Consider the following 24,395-nt stretch of genomic DNA (forward strand, 5'->3'; position numbering starts at 1 on the left):
ATGTCGACGAATCACATGTTCATGTGAGTAGGGGACTATAGTTGTCTGGTTTCGTTTCCAATCTATGCAAACTTGAAAAGAAACTAAAGAAAGTCATTTATTTTGACAAGGATTCCTGGGCACCTATCCTCTGACTGTAGATGACCCAGATCCCTTGAGAGCTGACTGTGATCATGTGGAGAAGCTCATGGCCAACCACAAGGCTGGTGGATGCAGGTGGTGCATGAGAGTCAGGAAACTGGCCTGGGTTTCACCACCAACTGTGGGCTTTCACTTCAACTGAATTAGGCTGGGGAATCCTAACCTGTAAAATGAGCAACTAGAACTAGACCATCACCCAGCGTCAAGATGCCATGTCTGGTCGGGTTGGTGTGACTCAGTGGTTGAGCATCAACCCACGGACCAGGAGGTGACCAGGGGTTCCCCGTCAGGGCATATGCTGGGGTTTCAGGCTTCATTCCCAGTGGGGGCGTGCAGGAGGCAGCTGACAGATGATTCTCTCACCATTGATATTTCTATCTACCTCTCCCTTCCTGACTTCTGAAATCAAGATGGAAAAAAAAAATTTTTTTTTTAAATGATGCCATGCTGTACTTCAGCTTCACCGCCAGGCGCAATGGAGGTGCGTGGGAAAATTGCACGGATGGGTGCAAAAGAGTGAGACCAGACCGCCTTCTTACACCGCACAAACTCGGACTCGCCGATTCGAGTCCAAAGGATCTTCTCCGCCAGACAGTGAGGGTGGTGCACTGGGTACTGTGCGCATCCTTCACGTGCGGTTCGCCCTTCCAGAGCGCCTCCAGCTCTACTTCCATCGGGTCCTTTCGTGCGTCATGTCCAGGTTAAAAACAAGCAAGTATTGAGAAATGAGCAAGGCGGAGGAAGTCTCATTTAAACAGAAATGCTGCAGCACAAGGAACTTCCTTCCGCAAACGGTGTCCCTGGTAGAATCACAGATGACACGTCATGCGTCTACGTCATCCGCCCTTCTTAGGTAAGAGGGACAGGAGGGAGGCGGCTGGTGATGCCCCTGGAGACAGCCTGGGGGCGGGGCCACGACGTTTGGAGGGAAATTTTCCTTCCACCTTCTGCCAAGGTCCCGTGTCTGCTCTGTGGCCTCTTGGCTGCGAGAGGAGTGCAGCTGGTGCAGGTGGGAGGAACTCAGCAACACGAGCGCCTGGAGCGGGGCGGTGGGGCGTGGGGGGCGAGGTGGGGGGAGTTGCAGCGTCTTGCTCCTGGCTTCAGGATGCTTCAAGCCCCCCCCTCGACAGGCTCAGGTCCCCTTCCAGCCCCAAAAGGCAAGTCAAACCGGGTCTGATCTACAGCCAACGAGAAAAAGAAGAGCAAAGGTGGTGTCTGTGTGTGTGTGTGTGTGTGTGTGTGCGCATGTTGTTGCCAGCAGTTCTTTTCTCTGGAATAATGTCCTTCCTATATGGGTAGCAATTGGCGTTTTGAATGCACATAACATGTGCTCATCTGTAAGTTTCCAAAGTCCACTGGAAACCCTGAGCTGAAGGACAGCTCTGTTCTTGTTTCCTAGATCTCCTGTGACCTGGTTTTGCCCGTCAATGATTAATTCACTTTGACCGGGAGAGATAATGCCGAGCTTTGGAAATGTACCCAGCTTCTTAAGTGAAAGGACACTAGCATTTACCGAGCATTATACTTTGTGCCAGGAAAGTGCTTTTCATATCTATGATTGCGCTACAATCTTAGTACCGCGATGAAATATTATGCCCATTTAAAATAAGAGAAATCTGAAGCTCAGAGAAGATAAGTCACTTGAGCAGGTTCCTGAGTTGTTAACCAGCCAAGTCTGTATTTGAACTGAGTTTGAGCCCAAAGTCCACCATCTTTTAACCCCACTAGTCTATTCCCAGAATGAAACCACAAGACACATATTTGAATGTGGGGTATACTTTTGATGTCCACAGAGGGCTATTTGGGGACTGGCATTTTAATCCTGAGACCTAAAAAGAAATCATGAAAAGGCTTCAGGGGCACAGAGACTCACTCTTATCAGAAACAATCCTGGCTTGCCCAGGCCTGGTTAATCCATGACACCAGGGCCTCTTCCTTTCTGTCAAGTGTGTGAGGGAACCTGAAGGGGTCCCAAGGCCAGGGACCAAGGGAGACCCCAGTGCCCAAGTCACACTGTGGCCCTGAGCACATTCCAGAGCTGGACATAAAATATTCTGGGTGATTTCTCTTTTGGTATCACCTATCCTTGATTCTCCCTCTGTCCCTACGAATGATCGATGTTGACTGGATTCATGACATAGAAACAAACAACTCATTTGCCCTCCAGGGACATGACCAGGAATTGCCCTTGTATATATTTAATGATACATGGGCCAGTGTTTATTTCTATATCAGATGCCTTGTTTCATCTGTGATTAAATTCTATAAAAAGGACAAAGAAAAGCTAATGTTCTGAATTTTCAAAATGTTAAGGTTAAGAAATCAGTTCAAGAGAAGGCAAACCCACCCTGGCTTTTTTGGATCAGTGGGTAGAGTGTCAGCCTGCAGACTGAAGGATCCTGGGTGCGATTCTGGTCAAGGGCACATGCCCTGGTTGCAGGCTCAATCCTCAGTAGGGGGCGTGCAGAGGGCAGCCGATGAATGATTCTCTCTCATCATTGGTGTTTCTATCTCTCTCTCCCTTCCTCTTTGAAATAAATAAATAAAAATATATTTTTTTAAAAAAGAGAAGGCAAACCCTTTAGGCAGAACAACCAAAAGTCTCTATACCCCTGGTTTGCAAACCTTAGTAAAAAAATGTGGAGTCCTGGCCCTCATGCCTAACTGTTTCTATTTAGTAGGTCTTGGGTGGGACCCCGGCATCGATGTTTAAAAAACAAACCAGGGAATTCAGTGCAGGCAAAAAAAATCGAAGGTACACACATTGGGAACCAGTTCCAAGATACATGTCATTCAAGGGGGATAGAATCATTTATTTGCTAGATGGAGGTTTACCCTTTATTATTTTTTTTTCAATGAATAGAGATAAAGGACAAGCACTTTTTGACTCTAATGCTGAAAGGAAACTGCATAAGCTGCCAAATAATAGCTCCTTTTCTGCATGTGTGTCCATATTTTTAAAAATGGGCCAAAGAGAAGAATCCTTAGCTGTAGAAAATTCCAGAAGGTTGAGGTGGGGAGCGATAACCAAGGAATGCTAAGGACCCAAGAAAAGACACCCTCACACAAACCCTTCATAAGAACAAGAACAAGGAATATGCTGGGCCCGTCAGCATGAAGGCCACAGATCTGGGCTGAGCAGTCACCCTAATTCAAAAGTCCTTTGGAATTTCCAGCTGGTTCTGTTTTTATCAAGTGTACAAGTCAGCCTATCTTGCAAATGCTGCACGAAAATGCCAAAGTCCTGGCTGGCTGCCATGCTTCTCCAAGGTCACACACACCGTGAGTAGGGCAGTCTTCATGGGTGTTCATGGGCAGGGAGCCATTCTCCTTGACCAGCACCTGGGCTGAACCAGTTGTCAAATATACTGAACGTCGTCCCTAACTGTCCCAGCGCCTCTTGGGCAAGTTGTGACATAGAAGGTTGCAAAGAGCAAAGGGGGGTGCCTTGAAGGACAGCTGGAACCTGAGGCAAGGTGGCAGGAGGAAGAGCAGGGCATACAGCTAAAAATACTCAAAATACTGTCCCCAACTAATGGGAAAACTAGGCCAGGGATGGGAAAGTTTCTTCAGGAGACTCAAGGCTGAAAGTCAGGTAGTGGCTCCCTGGAGTCCTGAGCTGAATCAGAGTCAGAGATCACAATCTCAGCAGTGATCATCTACCGTGATTGATTACTGATGTCTGCCAAGGGTTCAACAAGGGGTGTGTGTGTGTGTGCGTGTGTGCATATGTGTGTGTGTGTCTGAGAGAGAGAGATGCTCTAGTTGACATGGAGCTACATTTTATTTTTAAATTTATCTTTATTGTTGAAAGTATTACAGTTGTCCCCTTTGGGGTTTTTTTCCCATTGGCCCCCCTCCTCCCCAGATCTGCCCTTCCCAAGCCTTCGCCACATTATCGTCTGTGTCCATAGGCTATGCATATATGCATTTAAGTTCCCGGGTTAATCTCTGCCCCTCCCCACCCTCCCATCCCCAACTTCCCTCATGAAATTCATCAGTCTGTTCATGGTTCTGTGTCTCTGAATCTATTTTGTTCATCAGTTTATTTTGTTCATTAGATTGACAGGGAGCTACATTTTAAATCTTTGGCCTTTACTGATCTTTCTTTTCAAAGACACACAATAGCTTTTTTCTTTCTCCTCATGAATATACATGGCCATCTACATGCTGCTTGAATAAGAGATTGATAGTAGTTTAGGCAGAATCTCTCAGAGGTATCTGGGCTAATGAGCAGTAAATGCCACTCAACATATGTCTCTAAAAGCTATGAACAGGGAAATCCCAGAACTTGGCTTTCCCTGTATAGTTCCTTATTCTCTTTGCAACAGATGTCCAACGCATCAGGTTCTCCCATGCCCCGGAACCTACCGTTACCCTCATATCCCCTGAAGTGGATCATGACTCTGGTTAGATTTACAACATCTGTCCCTGGACTTCACTCAGAACAAACACATGGTAGATCAATACAGGGTATGGCTGAAATCACCAGCACTTTCCATCATAACTGCGCTCTAGAAATATCTGTACCACTGGATGGTGTTGACCAGAGGTCCTCAAGCTTTTTAAACAGGGGGCCAGTTCACTGTCCCTCAGACCACTGGAGGGTCGGACTATAGTTTAAAAAAAAAAAAACTATGAACAAATTCCTATGCACACTGCGCATATCTTATTTTGAGGTAAAAAAAAAACAAAACGGGAACAAATACAATATTTGTATTGGCATGTGGCCCACGGACCAGTAGTTTGAGGACCCCTGGTGTTGACATTCCGGATGTGTCCCACTGAATGGATGGGAAATGGTACAGAGTGGGCACTCACCTTGCTTCTTTATTGCTCCCCTGCCTGGCTTTTGGCCATTTTTTATAAAATCACGTTTCCTTCCATATTAAATCCTCTTGTCTTCAGGGACACCCTTCTCTTTAGAAGGTGTGTTTTCATTGGAAAACGCCCAAATATTCTGACACCAAAGAGTTTGCTTTGCAGTTTGACCTGAAAGTTTTGTGCTGTGGGCTTTTTGGGGGTTGGTGTACCTGTGGTACTCGGTTGTCTTAGTCAGGGTTCTCCAGAGAAATAGAACTGATAGGATATATGAAGAGATATCTTTATCTGTCTACCTACCTTTATATATCAAGACAGTATATAGATCATTATACTGTATATTGAGAGGTCCCACAATCTGTTGTCTGCAATTTGGAGAACCAGCAAAGCTGGTGGTGTAATTCAGTATAAGTCTGAAGGCTAAAGAACTAGGCAGTGATGTCCAAGGGCAGATGATGTCCCAGCTTCACCTTTTTGTTCTACTCAGTTCCTCAATGTATTGGATGATGCTCACCTGCAGGGGGAGGTGGGCGGGGGGGGGGGCGGGGGGAGTCACATACACATCTTCTTTACTCAGTATACTGATTCAAATGCTAATCTTCCAAAAACACCCCCAACAGACACACCTAGAAGTAATCTTACTGGTGGTCTGGGCATCCCTTAGCCCAGCCAAATTGATACATAAAAGTAACCATCACCTGGGTTGAGAGCATAGAGCCTTAAAAATCATTAAGATTAAGAGAAATAACGGTATTTTTTAGTTTTAAAAAGAGCAGTGAGTGATTTGTTTGCTAATGCTAATTGTAGAAAAATGCCCCTGGGGAATCGTGGGGTGGGGGTGGATACAGAGGAAACAGCAGTAGGATGGAGGGAAGATAGTTTTTGGCCATTTAACCTGTTTTCTATTAAGTGAATTGACAATTCTGTTTGTTGAGCCACATCTGACTTCAGATCCTAACCCACCACTTATTAGCAGTGTGACCTTGGGCTAATTATTTAATCTCTCTAAGTTTTGTCAATCGTAAAACGGAAGAAATACTAGGTTTATTTTCAAAGAATCAACTTTTGTTTTTATTGATTTTTCACTATGGTTCTATTCTCTATTTAATTTATTTTTACTCTAATCTGTATTGTTTCCTTCTATGTGCTTTGGGTTTAGGGTGCTCTTCTTTTTCTAGTAGTTATGTTATTGACTTGATGTCTTTTTCCCTTTTTAGTGTAGGTGTTTACAGCTATGAAGTTCCCTCTAATCATTGTTTTCACTGTATCTCATAAGCTTTGGTATGCTGTGTTTTCATTTTCATTCCTCTCCAAGGATTTTCTAATTTCTCTTGTGATTTTCTTTGGCTTACATCTTATTTACAAGTTCCCCAAATTTCCTTCTGTTCATCGATTTCAATTTCATTCCATAATGGGTCCAAAAAGACATTTTGTCAATTTAGTCTTTTAACATTTGTTTTATGTGAAAATTTGCTTTAAACTTGCTTTATAGCCTAGGATATTGTCAGTGTTGCAGAGTGTTCCATGTGCACTTGAGAAAAGTGTGTATTATGATCCATTGAATGTTTTATAGATGTTTTTAAGTCCGGTTGGCTATAGTGTTGTTCTGTTTCCCTGTTGATCTTCTGTTTCATTGTTCTATCTATTATTGAAAGTGTCATATTGAAGTCTCCAACTCTTATTGTTGAATTGTCGATTTCTTCCTTCATATCTGACAGTTTATATTTGTTTCTGACACATAAGTCTGCTCAGTCAGTTTAGTGGCCAGGTAATGATTAGACAGATACCCATCAGTTATGTGGCACCTGTTTAATCCCCTTTGTGGTACCACAAAAATGAAGAATTTTTTCTTAAATACTGGGATCCAATAAGTCTCCCAGCTTTGCAGAGGGGCCCTGCCTTCAACATCCAGCCAGACAATTGACAACCCCGCTTTATCCTTCACTTCCTGTTGGTACACAGCTTCAAGGTTAGGTTGCATAGAGGTGAGACCTTAGGGCAGCCGTGGGCAAACTACGGCCCGCGGGCTGGATCCGGCCTGTTTGAAATGAATAAAACTAAAAAAAAAAAAAGACCGTACCCTTTTATGTAATGATGTTTACTTTGAATTTATATTAGTTCACACAAACACTCCATCCATGCTTTTGTTCCGGCCCTCCGGTCCAGTTTAAGAACCCATTGTGGCCCTCGAGTCAAAAAGTTTGCCCACCCCTGACTTAGGGCCTTCTCTGGTTTTTCCTGAGCACTCTCATAGCCCTAGACACTTGCCCAGCCCTATGTAGGCACATGGTCTGCTAGTTTCCCAGGAATATGTTTCAAAGTCCCTCATTCCCCAGCGTTTTCTTTTAAGCTTTTTGGTAACTCTATTGTTTGCCAACTGGTATTCATGGTCTCGGGTAGTTGTGCAATTAAACAATTGCCTCTGTCTGTTCTCAACAAAAGTCCACAGGGAAAAGGCTTTTCACACCAGGCTAGCTCCAACTCAAGTCAAAGAAAGATTGCCATTGCAATCTTCCAGAGAACTACCAGACAGGTCAAATCATGATAGTTCTCTGAAAACCAGGCTTTGGAGGCGCTCTAGTTCTATTTTGCCTCCTCCAGTTTCACTGTGATTATGGGCTGTTGATGTTCAAGACTACCACAGGGCTGAGGGAGGTGGGTGACGGGAACAGGGCAAATTGAGCTCACTGTTCTTAGTGAGATTCGACTGTCTTTCTTCAGGAAACCCTCACTGATTGTCACAAGTCTTTGACTAATTTCCAGATTTCTAAAACAATTTCATTCTGGCCATTTTTGTCCGTTTCCACATTGCTTTATGGAATAGAGAATTTCTGGAGATTCTTACTCTGCCATTTTTACTGGCATTACTCAGTGGGGTCTTTCTTGATGGGGTAAAAGAATGAGTGTTTTGAAAAAGTAGTGCTGAAGTTATACACTCTCAGAAGTGGAATGGTTTTGAGTAATGACAAGGTCCAGGGTAAGATCATGGGAATGGATAGCTGGAGTGATGTATAAGTGAATGACACTGCTGTGGGGGAGGGGAGCAGGCAATGGATTTTGAGTCAGGCTGATGAGAGGATATCATGGCTTAAATGTCTGTCTCCCCCCCTCCCCCCCCCCCCGGGCCCCAAATTCATGTGTTGAAATCCTAATCCCCAAGATGATGGTATTTAGGAGGTGATTAGGTCATGAAGGTGGTGTTCTCATGACTGGGATTAGTGCCCTTATAAAAGAGGCTCCAGAGAGCTCCCTAGCCCCTTCCACCATGTGTGGTTATAGTGACAAATGGCCTTCTAGTAAGGAGAACTTCACCAGGCACCAAATCTACGGGTGTGTTGATCTTGGCCTTCCCAGCCTCAAAACTGTGAGGAATAAATTTGTTGTTTATCAGACACCTAGTTGATGGTGTTTTGTTTTATCAGCCCAAACAGACTAAGACAGAAGGTGTCCAGATGGATTTTTAAATCTTCCGAGATGATGATACTACTTGGGGGAGAAAGAGATGGCCCAAGTACCTAAATCCCCATGACTGTGGAGGAGTTCCTTGAGATTGATGGATGGTAGCAGAGTCAGTGTTTGAAATGTGAGAAATACAAGTTATTCCATGCAGAGCCTGTATGATAAAAGCAATGGTAGAGATATAATGAAGGCATAAGATGACCAAGAGGCCGAGACCGGTTTGGCTCAGTGGATGGAGCGTCGGCCTGCGGACTGAGAGGTCCCAGGTTCGGTTCTGGTCAAGGGCATGTGCCTGGGTTGCGGGCATATCCCCAGTAGGAGATGTGCGGAGGCAGCTGATCGATGTTTCTCTCTCATCGATGTTTCTAACTCTCTATCTCTCTCCCTTCCTCTCTGTCAAAAATCAATAAAATATATTTAAAAAAAAAAAAAAAGATGACCAAGAGATTTTAAATGAGAATTATGATAAGTATTTGGAATTTATACCAAGATTAAAGAGGAGAGCTATTACCATTATAACAAATGTGTTCTGGCAGTAGGAACATTTGTGAATGCCAGAAAATTATTTTCACTTATCCTTTCATGCATCAGAAGGTGAAGGCAAGAAGTGCAGCCCTTGCTAGTTGCATGTCCTCATGGAGTTGCCCTCCCTGTTCATTCTTCAAGGGAATCCCCTCTCCTTGAACTTTAAATCACCTGGTTTCTCTCCAGCTTTATATTACAGTAGAGCCCACAAGTCTTTGCTGTTGGAGAGGACCCACCATGAGGACCACGTTGACCTGCATGTCTTTAGATCAATGTTTGTCAAGGCCTTGAGAATTCCAGGAGCCCCACAGCATCTTTGTCTTTGGAAAGTCACTGCTTCCTGCAGGCCCTGATTCAGCCATCTTTGGTCTTACACAGAATCATGAATATTCATCCTATAAAATTATTTTAATTGATCTTTTCATAATAGCTAAGCTACAGTGGCCTATAACACTAATGCGCAAAAGCGTTCTACACTGAAATGTTCTGACTGGACCATTACCAAGTTACATCTGACTACAAGCCAAGAAAAAAAGGCACTCTCTACATAAGGGCGTAAAGCCACAATTACTCTGGACAAGGAAAAGCACTTCAAGTTCCTCTCTCATGACTGAAAGTGAGACTCAGGAGGCCTGGGGTAAATTCAGCTGCTTTTTCTTTAATGTTCTAATCACATGTTTATGCCAGACTTAAACAGAATTAGGAAAATGAAGCAGGGAAACTGCTTCCCATCCAGCTGCTGTCACTCCCTCTCCTGCTGGCCGTTATTAACCCCCGGAAAGAGCGGTCTGCAGTTGCCTCCTGGTACTCATTCCCATACAGTCTTCAACATGCAGCACGCAGCCTGGCTTCCCCCTCCACCACTCTAAAAAGATAAGCAGTGATGGATGCTCTCCTGTCAAGTATGACGTCGGTGTTCATCATTCTCTACATGTTGGAGAGTGCCGAATGAATGAATTGATCGTCACACCCCAAACCTTCTCCTCCTTCTGTCACCTTCTGGGATATCCTCTCTCCTATGTTTCCACCTACAGCTCGGCCTCCCTCTAACCTCCCTGGTTCCTCCGCTTCCTTCTAGTATTATCTATAATAATAAAAGCACAATATGCTAATTAGACCGGACAGTCGAACAACCTTCCAGACATCATTCTGGATGAAGCTGCAGTGGCAGGGGCTGAGGCAGAGGCGATTAGGGGTGATGAGACAGGCAGGAGAGTGGTTAGGGGCGATGACACAGGCAGGCAGAGGGGTTAGGGGTGACCAGGCAGGCAGGCGAGTGTTTAGGGGCAATGAGGGAGGCAGGCGAGTGGTTAAGAGCCAGCGGACCCCGAATTGTGAGAGGGATGTCCAACTGCCGGTTTAGACCCAATCTCTGCAGGCTGGTGCTGCCCCCCCACCCCCCGCACGAATTTCGTGCACCGGGCCTCTAGTCTATAATAATAAAAGTAGACCAGAGTTCCTTCTGGACGACCTTCTAGACGAAGCCAGAGCTGTGAGGGAAGCCCGGGTCCCGGGTGCCTGCTGGTGGCCAGAGAGAAGCCCGGGTCCCAGGTGCTGGAGGAAAGCTGGTGCTGGCAGCCAGGGGAAGGAAGGCCTACTCTTGCATGAATTTCGTGCATCAGGCCTCTAGATACCTATAATGAAAATCTATATCTCCAATCTCCACCTGTGACTTCCATGCCTTGAACTGTAATGTCGGCTGGACACTGACATCGACACCAGTATTTAGCAAATATCTCTAAGTCAACGTGCCTCAGACTGTACAAACTGTTTCCCCAAACTTGCTCTTCTTATCTTCCTCAGTCCCCACGTCCCCCAGCAGGGAAGTGATGAGTCATTAAATATTCTCTCTCTCTCTCTCCCTCCCACCCCCTCCAATCCATTATATTTCTGACAAAAACATTTCTAGATGTCTCTCCTCTCATCCCCACTGCCTTCCTAGCTATCTCCCTGACTGTATGCAGCCCTCTCTTTCCAATCTGAATTGCTACCGGAATTTCCTTGATAACACAAATCTGATCAGTGCCAGGCCTTAGAATTCTCCCAAAGGGAGGTCCCTGTTAGCCCGGAACAGTGTGTTTTATGTTGGGTATTCTGTTATTCTGTTATCCCAGGTAGTGCGTCCTTTTACTCTCAAAAGCCACCCATTTAAATGATGAATTATGTGGTCATCCTATCATAGCTCACAGCATAAAATCCACACTCTTTGACCTGGCTTACCATCTGGCCCCAGGTATAACTTTCTAGCTCCATCTTCTTCACTCTGGCACCTGCCATTCCCCGAACATGCCAAGCTGTTTCCCATCTCATCAGCTGTTCTCTCTTCCTGAACACTGTCCCCCCACCCCCCATTTCCCACTTCTTAACTCCCCCTTAACCTTCACTGACAAGCCAAGATAGCACCTGTTCTGTGAAACATCCCATCCTGCCGCCCACAACCCCCAGATGCCCGCTGTGATCCTACAGTGGCAATTTGTTCGTACCTCTGTTATGGGTTCTACTTTGAATCTGGTATAATACTTGACACATGGCAGGTCTTCAAAGTGTTTTTGAAAAAGAGGTTTTAAAGAAGCATGAAACCATGAGTATTTTCTCTGGCTCTCACTAGAATTAAGAGCTTTTATCCTCCATATGGGACTTGCTTGAGAAAATCCAACATGTCAGAGCCATGTTTATTTCTTCTTCATCTGTAAAGGAATAAGGAGAATAATGGCTGCTGCCCAAACCTACCCATGTGACCTCCTGCTGTTGAAGCATAACATGTTGAAATAAAGAGTGAGATGGGCCTCTCCATCCTCTGTCATCTGTCCCCATAGCCTAGGGCCTGTGGAGGGTGGGGAAAGGAGATTCTGAGATCTGGCAGATGGCTAAATAGAGAATGTACCTACGGGAAGTCAGAATGAATTATCTCAATACAAATAAAACTAATTAGAAGAGTAACTATTTTTTAATATGCACACGGGTCAAATACTGGGCTAAGAACTTTACCTGCCACTCCTTTATATAAAGCCCATCTTGTAAGGTGGATATTGTGATTTCCCAGTTTACGTTTGAGGAAACTGAAGCTCAGAGAGGTTAGGTAATCTACCAAGGGCACAAAGCTAGTGAGTGGATTGGGGTGCATAATCAGAATACTAAAAATGCACATGTATGTGCGAGGGTCTCTATGAAGTATGCTGCTTGTTCTCACACCCGCTCTATGAGCTGAGATACTGTTATATCTCTATTATCAGGTGGGGAAACCTTTAAGTAACCAGCCCAAGGTTACATAGCTAGTAAGAAACTGTGCCAGTCAGCTACTTCCAGAAACTACATGGCTGGTCATGACCGTCTCTGTCTTCCAGCTCATTCTCTGTTGCCAACATCCATCCGATACTCTTCCCTTGCTCCTCAAAGTGTAGTCTGGAGACCAGCAGCATCGATATCACCTTGAAGTTTGTTAGAAAGAATCTTGAGCTCCACTCCAGCCCCAGGGAATCAGAATCTGTTTTGTAACAGACAGGGTCCCAGTTTAGCCAGTGGGTCTCAACCTTGTCTCTATGTTGAACTCCCCTGGTGAGCTTTAAAGATTCCTGATGCCTGGGCTCTGCCGACAGCATTCTACTTTAATTGTATGGGTGTCCTCTGGGTGCTGGGCTTTTAAAAGCTTCCCAGGGGATTCAGCAGTCTGAAAAACCACTGCTTTAAGCAAATACAGCCATTGGTTCCTTCCTTCCTTCCTCACTCATTCTCCTATGTGCACCTGACCTTGCTGAAGTACAAGCACAGCTTGCTGGGGAGATGGACAAATAATATATCTATATATATAAAAGCCTAATATGCAAAGTGTCCCTCAGGAGTTCGACCAACTGGGAGTTAGATCACTCGCTATGACATGCGCTGACCACCAGGGGGAAGTCTGGAACAAAGGCCCCAGCCAGCAGCCGCTAGGGACCCTACCCGTGCATGAATTTCGTGCACTGGGCCTCTAGTAGTAGAATAAGCATTATGAAAATCAGTACCCCAAGGACCAGAAGAAATCCAGAGGTGGGCCTGATATCCAAGTCTGCATGAAGGAATCAAGGCAGATTGCTCCCAGGAAGCCACGTTAATCTCAAGGATGAATGGGAGCTCTCTTGGATTTGTTAGCGGGATCAGGAGATCTTGTGGGGGACTTCTATGTTTACTACGAAGATGAGATTCATACAATTTTATGCTATATGATAGAGATCATTTAATGAATCCAATGGTCTTCTAACTTCTTTGACTATTGCCCACATTCAGAGAAACATTTTATGTCTCATCCCAGAATATACATAAAGTTTCATGGAACATTTAGCATTTTATTTATTTATTTATTTATTTATTTATTTATTTATTTCCTCACTGAGGATATGTTTTCATTGATTTTAGAGAGAGAGGAAGGAACACACACACACACACACACACACACAGAAACATCAATATGAAAGAGAAATGTCAATTGACTGCCTTCCATTTGTGCCTCAACCAGGATAGAACCTGCAACCTAGGTATGTGCCCTGATTGGGAATCGAACCCACAACCCTCTGGTGTAGGGGATGACACTCCTAACAACTGAGCCACCTGGCCTCGGGGGTGTTTAGCTTTTCATGGATAAAAGAGCAATAACTGCATTGTCCTAACTCTTCTTGTTTCACTGTGAACACTTCATCACAGACTGGCGTAGGTCTGTAGACCCATGCCTGGAATTACTGTCCCAACAAACATAAACTTCTTCCTGAGGCTCTTCACTCTTCACATGAGGAATTCTGGATTCTTTATATATTGCCTGACAAGAAAGATAATTATTTTAAATCATAAAATATCCATTAAGCAGTTTAGAAAGTTATACACAAAAGCCATTAGCTTTATTGCACTAAATATGAAAAACAAGATAGTTTCTGTTATTCAGATTATCAAGCCATTGCCATTTCAAGTGTGCCTGTGGGTCACTATTATTCCAGTATTGTGACTTGAAGGTAAAAGACATGATTTCCCCTGCATAATGACTGAGTTTACAGAAATCCTAGTGGACATGGCCTGGCTTCCCAAAACTCTTGTTTCTCTGAAGCCCCCGGGTATCAAGCTAAGTAAATTTTCGCTTGGTGGGGCTCAAATATTTGTTTAATTGTACTTTTTTTTAAAATCCTCACTCAAGGATATGTTTCTCCTCATTGATTCTAGAGAGAGAGGAGGCGGGGGCCAGAGAGAGAGAGACAATGATCAGTTGCCTCCTGTATCCACCTCCACCAGGAATTGAACTCGCAACCTAGGTGTGTGCCCTGACTGGGAGACTGGGAATTGAACCCGCATTATGTTACCTCTGGTGCATGGGGCGACGCTCTAACCAACTAAGCCACACCAGCCAGGGCTTCAGTTGTACATTTTAAGTTCTTTGTGAGCTCCCGAAGAAACTCTTTTGTTATTGAAACACATGAGCTATTATCAAATAACTTCAATTCAGTAGAAACAATCCTGCCGCATTAAAATGAAACTAAGTGTGGCTGTTATACTTCTCATTAACATTGGTCTTGACAATATTCTTCACTTATTTACCCAGTCCTTGTTGGAGGTGGGATGAAGGGACAGCGCAAACTTATCATCAGTAAGCAGTCTGTTAAAAGATACGCTAGAAAAGCCATATAGATGCATGTCTGAATGTTTAATTGAATTGTTACGTGTTACTGAAGAAATTACAGATTTTTTCTCATTCTTGCCTGGAATGTCAATGAATCACTATTTCAACAGATTACCAATTCTAAAGAGTAACAAACCTTCATTACCAAAACCTATGAATCTGTTGTTTGCACATGTCATGTCTGAAGTTCCTTCCCATTTATCTTTTCCTTTTGTGCTCAACTCACAGAAGCAACTGAATCCTGGCAATGTTTTTGCCTGTCTCGTATTTCTGACAGTCAAAACTGAATAAGACACGCCTCGTCGTGAGCTTCTTTCCCCCCTTTCTTTGTGAAATCTGTGTGCTTTTAGTGCAGCACATTTTATTTTCCCATCTGCATGGTTTGCTTGATGTGTACATGTCATAAAAGCAAATGTTATAAATGTATGGAGAAAACCACATTTAATTGTACAATCTGATTGTTTCGTGATTTTAGGTCTGCTTGTTTCAGTGAGAAGGTTGTAAGAGTGTTTTTGGCATTAGTGTTCTGGTTTCATATTTGTTCATCTGCTCTTAATCTGCACATTTTGCCTGTGAGAATGATGTGAGAATGTATCTACATCCAATCATTTGAAAAGACCTGTAGAATCTTCTTCCATTCCTACTGCTACTGCTGCGGGCCAGCATCCCTGCATCCCTCCCTCCCTCCCTCCCTCCCTCCCTCCCTAAAATTTACCATTTTAAGAATTGTTAAGTGTACAGCTCAGTGGAGTTAAGTACATTCACATGGTTGTGCAATTCCCTTATCATTTTTCACTTGGGTACTGCAACAGCCTTCAAAATTCAGTCTTGCTTCTAATTTTGCTCCCATTCAGGAAGGAAATAGAAATCTTATCTCTGCCGACTGGTTTTCACTGTGTGCTAGGAGAAAAGGGGGAAATGGAGGGGGTATTCTTTGCCGTTTCTTTGGTGCCTTAGGCGTCACAGTTAGCCCTTAATGTTTCTCTGTGAAGTCCCTCTTGCCTGGGGAGGTAATTATTCACAGGTCCCAGGGATGAGGACATAACCATCTTTAGGCGGGCATTTTTCTGCCAATCACAGTCATTATTTTAAAAATAATACAATGATGCAATTTTTGAGAATGGGATGCAGGCAAAGCAGCGCAGAGGGCAAGGATCTGCGGCCCCTGTTCCATCCCTGGGGCAGGTCATTCCTTGCTAGGGACATCCCAGCCACAGTGATTGTTCTGTGAACCTAGAAAATGCAAAGGCTCTTAAACCCAGTTGGCATTCAAGTGTCTAGCCACCAGGAGCACAAAAAGGTTTTTGGAGTACAAACTTGTGCTTTAAAATGTGCAGAAATCATTTCAAAAAATTAGGAGGCAAGACTCTCAGACAGTTAAACTTTGCACCGGTGCACACAAGCACAAAGCCTGCCCAGCCGTGGCTGCACCGTGCAGCTGAAGTCATGTGGTCTGCGGTCTGCACTGTCTTAAGCCTGGAGGGCGGAGGGCGGTGGGCAGGATAGGTGCATCAAAAAGGAGGAGCCCACTGATGCAGGCTGCCTCAGGTTCCAGCCTGTGGCAGTGCGGTTTTGTATCACTAGATGTCAGTGTGCTCTTTCGCAGCGGCCACCTTCTCGCCTCTGCAGGGGATGCCCCAGGCATCACACCCAGGGCCCTTCTGCAGGTGCTGGCAAACACAGGGCTATTCACAGAACCGAAATTTCACCAAATAGATGGTCTACGTACAGATTTGGACTTTGCAGAGTTATTTTAAAACACAGAAACCCTGAGCCACAGGCTGCTCTTTGGAATGCCACCACTTTCTCATCTCAGTGGTCATCGCATTGGGAGGGCAGCCCGCAGGGCTTTTGGGGGCAGGTAGTGGCAAGTCCCAGCTGGCACTGGGGTCTTTTAAAAGCAGTGCGTTACCTCACCTTCAGGAACCATGGCGGCCTATGCCACCATGGCTCAGGGTGGGGCAGGAAGCCAAGAAAAACTGTGTCCGGTTAGCCACGTAAGGATTGTATGGCCAGGCTTACTAGTTTTGTTTTTGAGGCAGTTTGTAATCTGGGGGCTTCTGAAATCTTAGAGAACAGCCCGTGTATTAGTTTCCTGTGGCTGATGTAACTTATTACCACCTCCGTAGTTGCTTAAAACAACATACTTTTATTCTCTCACAGTTCTAGAGGTCAGAGATCCGAAATGGGTCTCCCTGGGCTCAGTGTCAGCAGGGCTGTCTTCCTCGGGAGGTTCTAGGGAAGCGTGCATTTCTTTGCTTGTCCTGGGCTCATGGCTTCCTTCCGTCTTCACAGCCAGCGATAGCTAACCGACTCCTAGTACTTTACTGCTCTGCCTCTCTCCCCTCCTTCTCTCACTTATAAGGGAATCTGTAGTTACATGGGGCCCATTCAGGTAACCCAGGACAATCTCCTTAGCTCAAGATCCTTAATTTATCCCTGCGAAGCCCCTCTTTCCATGGAAGGTAACATTTATTCACATGTTCCAGGGATGAGGACATAGCATCCTTAGGCGGGCATTTTTCTGCCTATCACAGTCATTATTTCAAAAATAATAATATGATGTGATTTTTGAAGTAATGAACTTTTTAATAGGCCAGTCCAGTATGAAAGAAAGCTGCTGTTGGTACAGTAGGCTGTGTCAGAAAGTAACAAGGCCTAAATTTCCTTTGCTCATGGAATGTTAACAATGAAGAAAAAGAAATTTGCCACACCCAGCAGGAGTATGTGGTTGCCCTGCAACGTTGCACAGCCCTAACTCTGCCGCCCCCGGTGCCTCCCCATTTTCAGGATGTCGACCCTGGGGACAGCACCAGTGAACACACAGACAGAATGGGAGAAGCATTGTGCAAAATGCAGGCCTGGGCTCTGAGGAACCTGTTTAGACCTCCATGCAAATTCGAGATTGCACCTTTAGCCAACAGAACTTAACCCCTGCCTTGCCACACCCAATGGCTGGTTACATTCTGCCCTGTAAAGCTGAATGCATCTCCCCACTCCTCAAGCTTGAACTTTCCTACCTCGTGCTACAGGGACTAGGAAGCTTACCTGTCACCCTGGGTGTTTCTTCTCAGCCAGTGACATCCAATTGGTCTCCAAGACCTGTGGGGGCTGCTCTCTCTTTTAAAATGTATTTTTATTGATTTCAGAGAGGAAGGGAGCGGGGAGAGAGAGAGAGAGATCAGTGATGAGAGAATCATTGATCAGCTGCCTCCTGCACACCCTCCACTAGGTATCGAGCCCGCAACGTGGGCACGTGCCCTGACCTGGAATTGAACCGTGACCTCCTGGTTCATAGGTCGACCGACGCTTAACCACTGAACCACGCTGGCTGGGCAAGGCTGCTCTCTTAATAGCTTTGGAACCTGCCCTACATTAGCCCCCTAGTCTTCTTCTTCTTTTTTTTGGTTAATCCTCACCTGAAGATATCCACCCCCCTTTTTTAGATAGGGTGGCAAGAAGGGGGAGAGATAGAGAGAGAAACATTGATGTAAGAGAGACACATTGAATGGTTGCCTCCCACACTCGCCCTTGGTCGGGGCCAGGGATTGAGCCTGCAACCAGGTATGTGCCCTTCACCAGAACTGAACCTGGGACCCTTCAGTCCTTGGGCTGACGCTCTGTCTACTGGTTAGGGCTAGCCCTGCATACAGATGTGAGGCCTATCATGAACCACATTGCTTAGTGACAATCAAGATCAATAATAATAGAGTGGGGCCTTGACTTACGAGTTTAATTCGTTCCGTGACAGAGCTCATAACTCAAATTACTCGTATGTCAAATCAAAAGTGAACGAGTGAGACACGTGATGCTGGGCTGATGTTGTGGCGTTCACTGTGACATTTGCTGCTCCAACTAGCGGTGGGGTATCTGAAGCTGGCTCGTAACCCGAATTTTAGCTCTCAACTCAAAGCAAAAAATCGCCGAGAGACAGCTCATATCTCCAAAAACTCGTTAGTCAGGACACTCGTAAGTCAAGGCCCCACTGTAATAATAATAATAATAATAATAATAATAATAATAATATGATCAGTGCTGTAAAGGCAGTATTAACACAGCATCGAGTGGGAAAACTGAAGCCATTCTGTGACAATGGGCTGGGAGTGGGGTGATGGACCATCCACATGAAGAGGGCATTTAATCAAAATGATGATCACACCTTAACATGATATTCTGTTTTGAAACTAACCAGTGATTACATACAGCAGTGGTTCTCAAACATTAGCATGGATCAGAATCTCTCAGAGGGCTTGTTCAAGAACCATTGATTCAGTAGGTGTGGGGTGGGGCTGGAAAATCTGCCTTTCTGACAAGTTCCTTGGCAATGCAGATCCTGATGATTTAGGCCATACTTTGAAGATCACTGACCTAAATGTCTGAATTAAGAGTTGTGTTAGATCAGTGGTTCTTAACCTTCTGGCCCTTTAAATACAGTTCCTCCTGTTGTGACCCAACCATAAAATTATTTTCGTTGCTACTTCGTAACTGTAATGTTGCTACTGTTATGAATCGTAATGTAAATATCTGATATGCAGGATGGTCTTAGGTGACCTGTGAAAGGGTCGTTCGACCGCCAAAGGGGTCGCAACCCACAGGTTGAGAACTGCTGTGTTAGATGGTGTTGCTAGAAACACAATTTAAAGCAAATAGAATTTAGCTGTTCCACTCTCGGACAAATTAGGTTTTTAAAAACTATGTTTTGATGGCTTAGTAACTCAAATTTTTCATGTAACAATTTTTATTGTAAAATATTTTACTAAGATTTAATATTTACCTTAGGTATTTGACCGTCAGACAACAGCTCTTGTGTGTGGCAAAAGGCATGCTTGCCCTGTGCTTGCCAAAATTCTTTCCTTTACTTCCTGGGAAGCACTCATAAAACCACATTTCCTGACCCCTTGGCAGTTAGGTTAGAGGCCCAGTGGTCGGCAAACTGCGGCTCGCGAGCCACATGCGGCTCTGTGGTCCCTTGAATGTGGCTCTTCCACAAAATAACACGTGTGGGCGCGCATGTACAGTGTGACTGAAACTTCGTGGCCCATGCGCAGAAGTCGGTATTTTGTGGAAGAGCCACACTCAAGGGGCCAAAGAGCCGCATGTGGCTCGCGAGCTGCAGTTTGCTGACCACTGGTTAGAGTTAGACCATGTGAGTGCATAGTGAGGAGGAATGCAAACCCTTCCAGGTTTGGCCTTGTTTCTTTGGCCAGCCAGGTGCGCAGGATCTAGTGAAGGACCAGAGGCCCAGCAGCCTACTTAGGCACTAGATGAGAATGTGGGTTCCTGAGTCACCACTTGGAGAAGAGCCATCCAGGATTGCCTCTCAAGTGGGGAACCAGAGAGAGAGTATACGGAGCGGTTTCCTGGGGCTGTCTTCTTCTCGAGACCCGCACGGTGAAGGAGACTTGAACCGGTTCATGCAATCTAGGAGGCGCCTTCGGGATTGAATAATGAAAGACAAACATAAAACAGATTCAAAGCTTGGGCTGGGTGTGGTGCCTGCCCTCCAGAGGGACAGGCAGAGAGAGCCTGCCCTCTGACGGGACAGAGCACACAGAGAGAGCCAGCTCCAAAAGCCGCTTTATTATATACTTGAGTTACAGGAAGTTACATCACATCTGGGTAGGCCTTTGACATCATGAGATCCATCCCCTTAACACTGGGCAGGAGAGTCAAACTGGGTGGCGTCCAATCTTTTGACTGGTCCCGCCCTCAGGGAGTAACTCTGCCGTCCGCCCCCCCCCCCCCCCCCCGCCCCCCGCCAGTCCTGCTGAGGTAAATTAAACCAAGTGTATCCTACTGGCCCTTAACAAGAGAGGAGAGGGTGTACCAAAGGATTTTGCAATGTGCTTCTGTGGCATCACAGCCCTGATGTATAGGGGTTTGCTCCCTCTGTGTAGCTTAGTGTGCCCTGACTAATATGCTGTGCCTGGCACTAACACAAAACACACTGAATGAATGACCACCAGAAATCCAATTTTTATCCCTTACATCTGACATTCAGCCTGTAAGTGGTCTTCTCACCACTCATTTACGCAATAAATACTTACCTGCAGGCTACTGTGTGCCAAGCACTGCAGTGGTGATTGAAAAAACACTCTTTCCATGCCCCCATGACATTTACAGTCTTGTTAGGAATGGGCATAAATGAGAGAAATGTAACATTTCAACTGTTGTGAATGGTGTGAATGCAGGAAACCTGGCACTATAAGGGTTTTTTGTTCCCAGTTAGGAATAAATGTAGAGCACGTTTAAGGTGTAATTACCATCTGGGTAAAAGTGACAAAACATACACCCAAGTTTGGATGTGATAAAGCATCATATAAATCTGAATATAGTTAGGAGTCATTGGGTTTTATTGTTAAATCTTTCCATTTATTAGTTTTAACTGCCGAATGGGATTTGCTTCATAAATGTATGTGTGAAGATGACTGTGAAACTCTTACTTATCAGCTTTTAGTTCCCTGAAGACTTGCAGAAGTCCTTTACTCCTTTTTTAAAATTGGTGTTTATAATTTTCTCTAGTAGCAGTAGGTTCTTAGGATATTGGTAACAATTTACTGCTGGGCTAGAGTTTTACAATCAAGGCCTCATTTAGTAAAAGGTAAATCAAATCAAATCAAATCACTAAATACCTTCTTGAATTGGAACTTGTCATGCTGCTAACCACTTTGGCCTTTCTAACATTTCTCTGCTTAACAAGTAAATGTTGGTTTCAGTAAGCTCATACACAGATGTACATATGTGTATGTGTGTATGTAATAAATATGTACTTAGAGATATATATTTCACTGGTATCTCTGATATATTTACACACATATACACAATGTATATACGGGGTGGGCAAAAGTAGGTTTATAGTTGTGAGGACGTTAAGTTTATTCTTGTATTTATTCACTTCTGTTTAAAAACTTGATTCTCATACTTCAAAGAGTGATGAAAATCATTACATAAATGACATTACAAGCATGGAAAAAAGACAAAGTATTTATTTCTGTAGTTTGTACAAAAATCCCAGTTGCTATTATTTTCACATAGAGAACACTTTAGGCATTTTCAAAAGGGGAGGGTTAGAGCAGGCTGGCCACTGGACATGCAGACCAGGTTCTACTACCAAGATACTAGGTCACAGGAGTGGGCTGGTAATTTTAATAAGTTCCATTCTTGCCCAGTGGGTGTGGCGCAGTGGAGCATGGACCTATGAACCAGGAGGTCACAGTTCCATTCCCAGTCTGGGCACATGCCTGGGACTTGCTAGCTGGATCCCCAGTAGGGGGCATGCAGGAGGCAGCTGATCAATGATTCTCTCTCATCGTTGATGTTTCTCTCTCTCCTCTTCTCCCTTCCTCTCTGAAATCAATAAAAATAAATTTTAAAAATTCAATTTTAGGTAAATTATCGGATTTTTAAGCTGCAAGTGCCCTAGGGATTTATATTCAAATATCCCAGAAAGGAAACTAATCTCAATAAGTTGGCGTTTTGGGAAGAAAGCAGTTTATACACTTCAGAATTCACGTTTATAGTGCCAAGTAAACTGTACAAAGGTGTTTAAAACACTAACAGAGTCAAAAAAGGCAAAATAACTTGCTCACTACAGTAACTTAATTTGGTCCCAGACCTAGACCCTGGGGTCTCTGAAATCGGGTGCAGCTTTCTCGGCACCACAGTTCTTGTCCTGCAACTGAAGGTCAGGCTGGATTATTCTTTAGTTCCTCCAACAGTGCGCTTCCTCCGGGGTTGGAGTGTTTGATCGGATAGGGCTAATTCAGATTAAGTTGCCTTCTGCCGCCTTCTTGTTTCTTTTGTTTCCACTGCTCTTAGTTTTTATCATCAGCATTGCTGACCTTCTGTTTCAAATAAAAGACACACTCATTTAATAACATCAACAAGGAATTTAACACCCACCTAAACTGATTGGCCCGGGGGACAGGACACTGCCATTTCCAGCCGGGAAAAGGTGAAGGGGACACACTGCATCGGATGGCCACGTGCGGGAGGAGGGGCCGCCTTTTGGTTGGTGCCCGGAGGAGCTAAATCCCTCCAATCCGCACGGGCCCCTCGGTGGAGAGGGCGCGCTCCGGGGGAGGGCGGGGCCTGCGACCTGTCCATCACCGGGTCCTCGGGAGGCAGCACCTACCACACCGCAGTACCTTATCGGGGCGGGGCCGGGGCGCGAAGGCCAAGGCTGGAAAAGGCGGGGCCAGAACGGCTGGAGCCAATCCGCCGGGCGGCACGAGGGGGCGGGGTCACCGCGCGCGACCCAAACACACGGGCCCGGGCTCACCCCGGACCCGCGAGGCTCCTCGGCCTTCCGGCTCCAGGCCCGGCCGCCTCCTCCCCTCCGGGGCCCCCACCCTCGCGGGCCACACCGCCCCCCACCCCTCGCCCCTCCTTCACTGGGGCAGCGCGGCGGCGGTTGCCGGGAAGCGCGCGCCGTCCTTTCCTCCTCTCCATCCTCCCCTCACGCGCCACCCGTTTTTCCTCTTTCTCCGTTAATAACAGCTAGGCGGCTGGGGGAGGAGGAAGGTGGCCCCGGCGGAGTCTGGGCGGGCGCCTCCCACTCACCCGCGAGCCGCCGTGCGAGCAGGAGGATGGCGGCGGTAGCAGGGGCTGCCCGGGAGGAGGCGGTGCCGAGGCCCGCGGCGCAGAGCACGGCGGCGGCGGCAGAGAGCGGCAGCAGCCCGTCGCGGCGCAGCAGAACCGAAACCAGCGGCAGCCGGACGGCCACCTGAGCCGCCCTTCCCGCCGGAGCGAGCGAGCGGCGCCCGCCGGAGCCCGGGCCTTCTCCCTACCCGCCTCTCCGCGTCTCCCGCGCCCGCCGTCCACCAGCAGAAGAGCGCGCCGACCGCCCCTCGGGGCGCCGGGAAGCGGCCCTGGACGTGCGGGCTTCCCGGTGGGCCGGCCGCGGCGCCTCGGCCCTGCCCTCTCGCTCCCGCGCTCGCTCCCGCCCTCCCGGCGCTCCGGGCGCTGCGCGCGGGCCCGGCCCGGGGCAGGGCGGACATGGGCGCCAAGCAGAGCGGCCCGGCCGCTGCTAACGGCCGCACCCGCGCGTATTCGGGCTCCGACTTACCCTCCAGCAGCGGCGGAGGGGCCAACGGGACCGCCGGCGGCGGAGGGGCGCGGGCCGCGGCCGCCGGGAGGCTTCCGGCTCAGGTGCCGGGCGCGCACCAGCCCAGCGCCTCGGGCGGCGCCGCGGCGGCCTCGGCGGCCCCGCGCAGCCGCTCTCTCGGCGGGGCCGTGGGCACCGTGGCGTCGGGGGCCCGCGCCGCGCAGTCCTCCCTCAGCATCCCCAGCAGCAGCAGCGGCCAGTACGGCTCGCAGGACTCGGTGCACAGCAGCCCGGAGGACGGCGGCGGCGGCGGCGGCGGCAGGGACCGGCCGGCGGGCGGGGGCCCGGGCGGGCCGCGCCTGGTCATCGGCTCGCTCCCAGCTCACCTCTCGCCGCACTTGTTTGGAGGTACGGCCCCCTTCTCCCCTCCCTCCCTCCCTCCCCGCTCCCGCGGCGGCACGTGGGCCGCGGCGGCGTTTATTTTTACCTTCTTTTCTCCTTCAGCCTGAGCGCCGCCGGCCGGCTCAGCCTCCGGGGAGGAGAGCCGCCACTTAACCCCCGGGACGCCGCTCGGCCAGACCCCGGTGTTTGCTTTGCAAACGCGTGACCCTCCCCTCCCAGCGGCGCCCCGGGGCGGAAAGCCCTGGCTCTCCCCGGAAGGCGAAAGGCGCAAACAGTGTTTTATAACGAACCGACGCAGCAGCCCTGGCGCTTGTGGGTTTGGGTGTCAGGAAGTCAGAAGACCCGTTGCTAAATGTGGTTCTT

The 24,395-nt window shown here is 46.9% G+C and overlaps 1 long non-coding RNA gene across 1 annotated transcript; it reads right to left on the minus strand.

The window, feature by feature from the left end:
- Window positions 1-21,552: 21,552 nt before the first annotated feature.
- On the minus strand, window positions 21,553-24,038 carry LOC308526692. Its single transcript, XR_013996570.1, has 2 exons — window positions 23,652-24,038; window positions 21,553-22,428 (listed from the first exon to the last, which is right to left on the minus strand). It is a non-coding gene; the product is annotated as an uncharacterized lncRNA (long non-coding RNA).
- Window positions 24,039-24,395: the final 357 nt, after the last annotated feature.

Source organism: Myotis nattereri (genome assembly GCF_964212035.1).
Source record: "Myotis nattereri genome assembly, chromosome: 11".
NCBI classification, from domain to species: Eukaryota; Metazoa; Chordata; class Mammalia; order Chiroptera; family Vespertilionidae; genus Myotis; species Myotis nattereri.